We start from the raw sequence: 9,280 nt of genomic DNA on the forward strand, positions 1-9,280 counted from the left end.
CTGAGAGAGCCGGCCAGCGCCCGCCGCCGCCTGCGCCAACTGCGCACCTTGGGGCGCGCAGGAAGCTCACGCTGGCGGCGGCCGCATGCACCTGTAAGCGGACCCTTACGTACATTGCGTCCCGGCCTCCCTCCCAGAGCTAGGCCCCCGCCCGCCGCAGCACCTGAGCCCCGCTGCGCTGGCGGCGTAACCGCCAAGGGAGCGCCCTCGAGCTGCGCTGGGAGGCGAACGAAGTGTACGGAAACTTCGTAAGTTCCGAACCTGGGAGCGGCTGGCGGCCGCGGCGATGGCGTGCGGGCCTCCCCAAACCTCGCGCTCCAGTGCGGCACGCGCCGCTGCCCCGGCCGCCTCGCCGAGGAAGGGGGTTGGGGCAGGGGCGGGGGAGGCGCCGCCAGGCCTCCCGGGTGGAGGAGGGGCGGCCCCGTGCTCTGACTGGTTACCGGATCCGCCTCGCCAGCCTCTCCTCCCCGCCCACTCGCGAGCTGTGTGACCTTGACCAAGTTACGGAGCCACTCTGAGCCTCAGTTTCCACGTCGGAGAAACTGGGACAGTTGCGATTGTAACGTAGCAGCGGTCGGGAAGATGGCAGGAAACAATAGGTGTGAATTCTCCTGGCGCCTAACGAGACACGGAACCGAAGTCTGCGCCCTTGGTGGAGCTCCCAGACGTGCAGTTTGGGCCCGGGACTTCTTTTCCTCCGTAGGGCTGGGTCTGAGCACCGACGGGGTATTGTTCCTGAGGCCTGTCGCCAAGTCAGTAAAGGTTCAGCTTTTATTTTACGGTTGGTGGCAGGCACCTTATTGGTGTCCAGTATCCTTCAGGCCCTGCTGAGTCTGTCCCGTGTGCCAGGCACGGGGCAGGGTTCTGGGGTTCACTGGTGAGGGGCACCAGGTCCTTACCCCAGAGAAGGTCCCAGCCTCAGGCCACGGATCTGACCATCCAATTCCGGGGTCAGGCCAAGGGGGGACCTCCCACACCGCTTCCCTCGGTGTCCCGAGGAAGCTCGACTCTTCCAACAGCTCCGTTTCCTGACAGAAGAAAAAAGAAGAGTGAACACTCCAGTGAGAAGAAGGCTTTGACCATCTGGCCTTCGGCTTCAAGGCACGCCTCTTCCCCTTTGTCCTTCAGACCAGCTTGACCTTCAGGCACGCGGATCTACAAAACTGTCCTTTCCATCGTCTGTAACTTGGGAGGCTCCTGAGGTGGGTGCTGGGCACCAGATTCCCACCTCATCTATTCATCATCTTCATCATCTTCTTCAACTCAGAGCACACTCTCTGGAGCTCCTCGGTTGCCTGAAACACTCATCTACATTTGTGGCACCACACCTGGGGCATTTTTGTGCTTGAGTAGGCTGGGCAAGACTATCTGTGCCCAGGAGATAAGAGTGTTAAAAGTTGGGTTTTGTCGTATGAACATTAGGCCAACAAGGAAAAAGACGCGGTGTGAGGATCCGGATTCAGTACGCACTTAGCAGTGGGATTCAGGCAAATCTAGGTCTTAGTGTACTCATCTGCCATGGAAGAGGTAGTATTGCCGCAAAGGTTTGTGTGTGACACAGTGACACGAAGTGTCACAAAGATTGAGGAGGACTCATGGCATTAAGGATTCCATAGTATCTCATATTTTGAAATCTTCATTGTTTACAACTCCAAACACTCATGACAAAAAAAAGATACAAAAGTAAAGAAAATGTAAAAAAAAAAAAAAAAGTGTCCCTCCCCCTGTTTGCCCCATTACAACTCCTTCTACCCCAATCTCATTCCCACAGCAGATAACGTTACATTTTCATGGCCCTTATGACCTACGCACAGAAAGAAGAAAGTTACAAAAAGGATATATCTATAATAATGTTGAGTTCTGAATAGAAACAAGCCAGAAAGAAAGACCAAACAGTACCTGGAAAGTAGAATTGGGTGTTACAACAAAAGACTTTAGCCTGGCACTGGTGGCTCACCCCTGTAATCCTAGCTACTTAGGAGGCTAAGATCTGAGGATCATGGTTTGAAGTCAGCTGGGGCAGGAAGTCTGAAATTCTAATCTCCAATTAACTACCAGAAAATGGGAAGTGGTGCTGTGGCTCAAGTGGTAAGTGCTCCCCTTCAGCTGAAGAGCTCAGGGATAGCACCCAAGGCCATGAGTTCAAGTCCCACGACCAACACACACACACAAAGACTAAATACTTATGCTTTATTTTTTAAGGATACAAACATATAAATGTGTATTTCAAATGTACAACTTAATGATTTTAATAGTAATTTTTACCAATCAGTTTCGAATATTTTATGAACCTCCGTTCATAAATGACAGGAGATGCCTCCTGTCATTTTACTGTTCCTCTCCATTCACACCCTCAGTGTTTTCTGCCTCCATTTTTGCTTTTCCTAGAAATGTTTAATACATTTTTAAATGAAATTGACCTTTTAGAAAGAGAAAAATGTATCTCACCTAGTAGTATTACTGTTCTTTGTACGTGTGGAATTGTCCCTGTCTTTTTCCATGCATATATATATACATATACATTCATTTATATATATATATATATATATATATATCTTCACTATTAGATCATTAGATACCTTCAGCTTTCATTTTTTTTTTTTTACTTAATACAAAGTAAAAAGATCTCTTTGTGCTTTTACTCTTCTTTGTACTCCTCTGAATAATGTACCTTAAGAATCATTTAGGGCTGGGAATGTGGCTTCCTGTTAGAGTGTTTGCCTTTCATGCATGAAGCCCTGGGTTCGATTCCTCAGTACTGTATAAACAGAAATAGCTGGAAGTGCCACTGTGGCTCAAGTGGTAGAGTGCTAGCCTTGAGCAAAAGACTCTCAGGGACAGTGCCCAGGCCCTGAGTTCAAGCCCCAGGACTGGATAAAAAAGAAGAATCATTTAATCAGCTGGGTGCTGGTGACTCACACCTGTAATCTCTTAGCTACTCGGGAGGCTGAGATCTGAGAATCATGGTTCAGAGCCAGCCTGGGCTGGAAGTGGTGCTGTGGCTCAAAGTGATAGAGTTCTAGCCTTGAACAAAAGAGCTCAGGGGCTAGCCCCACAACCAACAACAACAACAAAAAGTAATCATTTACACCAAGCTTTCTATGACATTTTGGTCCTTTCCAGTATTTTTGCATTATTATAAAAAAGAAAAGGTAATGGATCTTGTAAAGCTATTGAGCTCAAAATACTTTGTAATCACCCTTAATTTCAAAGGCCAGGACCCCATTTTACCCACTAATTGCACAACTATTAGCTGAATACCTAGGAATTCAGAAGTCCCCAGGGACACAAAAGCACCTAGCCAGCACACTGTTCCTACCCTCAGGGGTTAGGAAAATATATCAAATAATTACATTAAATTGCCCACAATGAGGGCAGGGGCCACTCACACAGAAGGGGAAGGGTCAGGTCCTCACAGGCTGTCAGGAAGGCACGTCTGGAGCACAAGTCTTTGGCCTAGCACTGAGCATTCTGATAAGGGCAGCTGGTAAGGAGAGATGGGCTGTCTCTCATTTGATAACATTGTTCAGCCCTTCACAGTTCCTGCTGCCTTCACACCTTTAAGTCTATTTGACACTTTTCATCTCCCTTCTAGAGAAGGAAACACAAAACCTTGAGTTCCAGAAAAGGAGCTTCATTGTTCAAGGTCATACAGCCAGGAAAGGGCACAGCTGAAGATAGACCCTGGTCCAAAGCTTTTGATACGAAAAGACAGTGTATAGAAGTGTGTGTGTGTGTGTGTGTGTTAGTGCACACGTGTCTGTGTGTGTGTGTTAGTGCACACGTGTCTCTGTGTGTGTGTCTGTGTGTCTGTGTGTGTGTGTGTGCCAGTACTGGAGCTGGAACACAGGGTCTTGGTGGTGTTCCTTAACTTTTGCTTTTTTTCTCAAGGCTGATGCTCTACCACATGAGCCACACCGACAGTCTGGCTTTTTTAATTCAAGAATTAATAAGAATTTTACAATAAGAATTTTAATCCAAACACCAGGCACCGGTGGCTCACACCGGTAATCTTAGCTACTTAGGAGGCTGAGATCTGAGGATTATGGTTCAAAGCCAGCCAGGGCAGGAAAGTCCTTGAGATTCTTATCTCCAATAAACCACCAGAAAACCAGAAGTGGCGCTGTGGCTCAAGTGGTAGAGTGCTAGCCTGGAGCTGAAGAGCTGAGAAACAGCGCCTAGGCCCAGAGTTCAAGCCCTATGACTGACAAAAAAAAAAAAAAATTAAAGAAATTTAATTTGAGAATTAGTATCTATGCCTTGATTTTTGTCCACCGGGGATGGCTTTGTACTGCAATGATCAGATCCCAGTAGCTAGGTTCTAGTAGATCTCCTGCATAGCTAGGATTATAGACACAAGCCACTGGCAGCAAGCTTACAGAGTTATATTCTGAAGAACCACACTGACAGAAGATGTAAACCTAGAGCTCATCTCCACATAAAAACAAATGTGGTTATTTAAATTTATTTAAAATTAAATAAAATTTTAAATTCAGATGCACTAGGCACAGCTGAAAGGGCTCCATAACCACATATGGCTAGTGGCCATCATATAGAATGACACTGATATAAAACATTTCCATTACTGCAGAAGTCCTGTTGGTCAGCACTGACCCAGAGGAACAATAATAACAGCAGTAATGGTAATAGCAGTACTTTACTTACATATTATTTTCCAAAGGCCCTGTCCTGACCTCCTCCATTCTTCTCTTTTTCCACCCTTCCCCACAACTCCAGGCCAGTTCTAAAGAAAAAAGCTGAAGACAGAAAAGTGTCTAGTTATGTTGTAGGTGAGGGGAAGGATATGGGGAATGTGACATTCTAAATCGCCCTGCATCTCAATCCATTCTGTCTTCCTTCCCTCCTTTCACAAAACTAGCTGTTCTTAACAAAGGCCAGGTTCTTTCCTGACGCCCAGATGCCCTCCTTTCCTGCCCTCTAAGAGAAGTCACTCCTTAGCTTGTCCTTCTTTGATATGCTCAGTCTCTCACCATTGGATCTTTGCCACTATTACCCAAACAGTCCCTTCCATTGTTTAAAAAAAAAAAATGAAACAAGATCCCCAGGTGACTCACGTGCACCCTAGGGTTTGAGAAGCATTGACCCAAATTCAACAGCTCCAGATGCCAATCAGAGTCTCCAATACCACAGTAGAATTACTGTTGCTGACAAGATGCCCTGAAATGGTGAATAACCCTTAGTACAGTCTGAACAAAACAAGGTATAATCTTTATTCACTTTGCATAGTATTTACCTCCCTGGAATAGTAAAATCATATTAGAATAGAATTTGTGTTTGTATGAAAAATGGACTTGTTGGACAATTGGGTTCAGAATTTTCACCTATAGTAGTGACCAGTGGGACATTCAGGAGTCACACAATATCATCCATGTGGTACAGAACGTACAGCACCTCTGGCCTTCTCCCACTTAAAAAAGTGCTATTATTATTGTTGTTGTTGTTGTTGTTGTTATGTGTACTTGAACTCATGGTCTGGGCACTGTCCTCTGAGCTCTTTTGCTCAAGGATCATGTTCTACCAGTTGAGGCACAGCTCTACTTCTTGGCTTTTTGGTGTTTAATGGGAAATAAGAGTCTCATGACTTTCCTACCCAGGCTGACTTTGAACTGTGATCCTCACATCTCAGCCTCCTGAGTAGCTAGGATTACAGGCGTGAGCCACTGGCACCCAGCATAATAGCACCTGTAATCCTAGCTACTCAGGAGGTGAGATCTGAGGATCACGGTTCAAAGCCAACACCAGCAGGAAAGTGTGAGATTCTTATCTCCAATAAACCACCAGAAATTGGAAGTGGTGCTATGACTCAAGTGGTAGAGCGCTAATCTTGAACTGAAGAGCTCAAGGACAGCGCCCAGGCCCAGATTTCAAGCCCCACCACCAACCAAAAAGAAAAAGAAAGAAAAAACTATTATTACTGCCCAACTCTACCACAAATGTCTAAAAGCTCCCACTGAGAATCATGGTTCTAGATTCTCATTCAGTGGCCTGATTTGGATTGGTTTGGATGTTTCATTTGCACAATTGTCCACAACTTCCTAATCTTCCCTCTAAAAACTCCAAACTGTTTCCCTGTTGTTCCCCATTTCAGTTCCCCCTGCAGGTTTTAGTAGCTATGGGCACTAACTAATTAGTACACTGTGGATTCTATGTGGACAAGTTTTTGTTGTTGTTGTTTTTGTATCTCTTAGAGCTATTACTGCCAGGCATAGAGGGTTCATGTAAGAAATATCTGTAGCAAGTCCCAAAGTTATTTAGTAGGGGAGGAATCTACAAGAAGAAAGTAAAGACTAGTGATTAGGGATCCCCCACTCCTTTCAGAATTTCTTCTCGTGTTCCAGATACTTCTATCAGTCCAACATACAAAACAACACAGCTACTGCTTACACTTCCCCAACAAAGTACTGTCCAGGCAGAAGGGTCAATTAGCCTCCCTGGAGGTCTGAGGATGAGGGCCTAAGTCATCAGACTCAAGCATAAAACTTGTTTGATATCTCATTTTTTAACTTTAAGAGTCATACAAAGCCAGGGGCTGGTGGCTCACCTGTAATGCTAGTAGCTACTCAGGAGGCTGAGATCTGAGGATTGCGGCGAGAAGCTAGCCCAGGCAGGAAAGTCCATGAGACTCTCCAATTAACTCTAAAAAGCTGAGTTGTGGCTCAAGTAGTAGAGCACTAGCCTTGAACACAAAGGCTCAGGGACAGTACTAGGCACTAAGCTCAAACACCAGACCCCCCTACACACACACACACACAGCCATACAAAGTTTTACTTTCTATTCCCATGATCATTTTAACATGATAATAATGTTAATTACTACATTTTAGGATGGGGGAAGCAAAGCTTGTTTTCCCAGCTCATCAAAGGTATTTCTGGAATACCTTACATTCCACACTTACCCTGTGACTTTTATTGTTTCCTGGCCAATCTATCCCTTTTGGTAATGATACTAACAGCTAACATTTATTAAGCATCTACTAAGTACAAGACAGTATGCATTATATGGGGGGAAGGGGGAGGCGCAGTAACACACATATGCTCAAGCAAAACCCAGAAAATGCCAAGTGCCGGTGGCTCACACCTGTAATCCTAGCTACTCAAGGGGGCTGAGATCTGAGGATTGAAGTTCAAAGCTAGCTTAGGCAAAAAAAAAAAGTCCACGAGAGTTAATTAGTAAAAAAACAAAAACAGAAGTGGAGCTGTAGCTCAAGTGGTAGAGTGCTAGTAGCCTTGAATGAAAAAGCTCAGAGACAGTACTCAGGGCCTCAGTTCAATATTCAGGACAAGCACACACACATACAACCAGACATCCACAAAATAAGCACTCTGCCCAGCCCTAATATGCATCTCTTATCCTTTCAACACTACTATGAAGTAGGTACAATATATTATTAATTTATAGATGAGGAGACCAAGGCTCTGTGAAGATAAATGGAAGACCTAGGATTCAACCCAATGCTCTCAATCACTGTACTTACTGCTTATTCCAGTTTGAAAGACAAGCTCCTAGATTTTCAGAACAGAAACGGCTTCAGACAACAAAGAAAGCTCAAAGAAATCCCCTAACCCTAGTATTTCACAAAACAGGGGAAATGCTAAAATATCTGTAGATCTGTGAATGGGTATATTTTCAGGGACCCACAAGTTCTAAGAGAATCTTCTGTGTGTTTCTTGGTTTCACTTGCAAATAATGATGACATGACCAGTTTCTAGGTCACCAGAAAAAAAAATACCATATTACTCCTGGCATCCAAAATTCAGTGATTGTGTTGGTACTGAGCGACAGTGTATGGCATCAAGTATAGTTATGCTAAACTGGAGGTCACATTCTCAGGGGTCACCAAGCAGTAGTTTCCTTTGAAACAGTGATCTCACCAGGTGCAGGTGGCTCACACCTGTAATCCTAGCTACTTGAGGCTGAGATTTGAAGATCACAGTTCAACGCCAGTACAGGAAGGAAATTCTGTGAGACTCTTACCTTCAATTAACCACAAAAAGCTAGAAGTGGAGCACAAGTGGCAAAGCATCTACCTTGAGCATAAAAGCTCAGTGACAGCACCCAGGCCTAGCCCCTCCTTCCCCCCAAAAAAGTGATTCTCAAACAGGTGTGATTTTGTGCCTCCTCCACTTCTTTAGATAATGTCTAGATGCTTTTTAGTTATACACCTGCCATCTAATAGGAAGAAACCAGGGGTGCTGCTACTCATACTACAATGCATCAGCTTCCCAGACCAAAGAATATTGTGGCCTGAAATGTTAATAATAGCTAAGAAACCAGACTTTCAAAGGGTTTCTAGCAGCATAACCCATAGTGTGGAGGAGAAAGAATTGCAAATGAGGCTTCTCTGAATGAGATGAAGTCAAAGATAGCTTTGACTTCGAACCCACATAAATGATTCATGCAAATATTGAAATCATTAAATCTTATGAATTTTAAATAATCCCTAAAATAAAAACATGAACAAAGCTTTACATGAGGATCAGAACATGACCATACAAGAAAAAAAGTTCTATCCTGAAATGGGCCAGGACTCTTTAGAGACATGGTTCATGCCACTAATCACAATCAGAAATGTACAAGATTAACCTGGGACATGTTTTCCACAGAAAGTAAGGAAGCCCTCAGATGCCAAATTAGGACACACTGAAAGTCAGTTTAAGGATGGCCCTCACCTGACAAAGACCAGGCAATGGGGTCCTCACAAAGAATAAGTACAAACCATAATGAAAAAATCTTGAATATAGGCATAGTCATAGACTCATCATGAGTCTGTTGTTGTTTTAAAGGGAAGAGAGAAACAAAATTATCCCCTAGGTACCACTGGGAGCTTCTAAGGCGCCAACTTGTTTTTCTAAAAATTGATTACTGAAGAGTTAATCAGCTGGGCACTGGTAGTTCATGCCTATGATACTAGCTACTCAAGAGGCTGAGATCTAAGGATCAAGGTTCAAAGCTAACTTGGGCAGAAAAGTTCAAGAAACTCTTATCTCCAATTAACCACCAGAAAACTGGAAGTGGAGCTGTGGCTCAAAGTGGTACAGTGCTAGTCTTGAACAGGGACAGTGGCCAGGCCCTGAGTTCCAGCCAGCAGGGACTGAGAGGACTGGGGTTGTGGTTCAGTGGTAAAGTGCTTGTCTAGAACGTACAAGGTTTGGGATTGAATATATAGCCTCTCCTCCTCTTGCTCTCCCTCTTGCCATTTTCTCACTCTCTCTGGCTCTCACCCTGTACCCCACCCCCATCTGTCTGTCTGTCTGTCTC

The sequence above is a fragment of the Dipodomys ordii genome, unplaced genomic scaffold (genome assembly GCF_000151885.1).
Source record: "Dipodomys ordii isolate 6190 unplaced genomic scaffold, Dord_2.0 Scaffold55, whole genome shotgun sequence".
NCBI lineage: Eukaryota > Metazoa > Chordata > Mammalia > Rodentia > Heteromyidae > Dipodomys > Dipodomys ordii.